At 31.1% G+C, this 882-nt stretch overlaps 1 long non-coding RNA gene across 1 annotated transcript; it reads left to right on the top strand.

Moving 5' to 3' along the window:
• The first annotated feature begins 6 nt into the window (after positions 1-6).
• Positions 7-560, top strand: LOC111084682. The gene is made up of 2 exons (XR_002609678.1): positions 7-111; positions 161-560. It is a non-coding gene; the product is annotated as an uncharacterized LOC111084682 (long non-coding RNA).
• The last annotated feature ends 322 nt before the right edge of the window (positions 561-882 follow it).

Genomic DNA, 882 nt, shown 5'->3' with positions numbered 1-882 from the left:
AACTCAAACTTCTCGTCTTGATTAATTTAGTTACTTCTTTTTAAAAGAGAGAGAGAAAAACTCAAACTTCTCGTCTTGATTAATTTAGTTACTTCTTTTTAAGAGAGAGAGGTTTGAGTTTTTCTCTCTCTCTTAAAAAGAAGTAACTAAATTAATCAAGACGAGAAGTTTGAGTTTCTCATAACATACTCCATCTTACTCAAAGCTAGTAGTTATATTTTTGTCCTGTTTTTTTTTTATCTTCAAATTAAATCTGTCCGAATTCACGAATTTCATTTACTTCTTTGGATATTACGATTACGAACGCCATCTTTCAAGTTTTATTTTTTACGTTCAAATTAAATCTGTCTGGATTGACTTGTAGTTGAGTTAGTTTTTGCATCTTAAGAAAAAATAGTAAACTATTTAGATTCAAAAGTAGGTCGGTCGATCTTTAGTCCTATGATGTGTGTTAAGTGTTGATGGATTGGAAGAAATGAAGCTTTTATTAAATATACGTTACGCAGCAGTAAATTGTGTACTTTTGTGAATAAAATCCCGGTGGGTTTACTTAAATCAGATATGTGTGTGGCCGAGTTATTATTGGTCCCTTAACTTTATAAAAACCCGCTGTTACACAGGTATTACAAAAAAAAACAGTCTCAGGAGCTGCTTTTATGGCACCTTCGTTTACAAAGTTGTTGATTTGATATTTTATTTTATATAGACACTCGTATAAGAAAAGGAATAAGTGACTAAAACCTTGTACACGTTTATATGAGATTCGTGTAATCTCTTCGGGATAATTCGTGAAAACATCGGAAAATGTCGATTGGATGTATGTATCTTAATGTATATGAAACTTTGACTAACACTACTTAGGAAAAAAAAAGGTGTTAGATG

Source organism: Limulus polyphemus, unplaced genomic scaffold (genome assembly GCF_000517525.1).
Source record: "Limulus polyphemus unplaced genomic scaffold, Limulus_polyphemus-2.1.2 Scaffold91132, whole genome shotgun sequence".
NCBI classification, from domain to species: Eukaryota; Metazoa; Arthropoda; class Merostomata; order Xiphosura; family Limulidae; genus Limulus; species Limulus polyphemus.
This window is presented reverse-complemented; position numbering and strand designations above follow the sequence as displayed.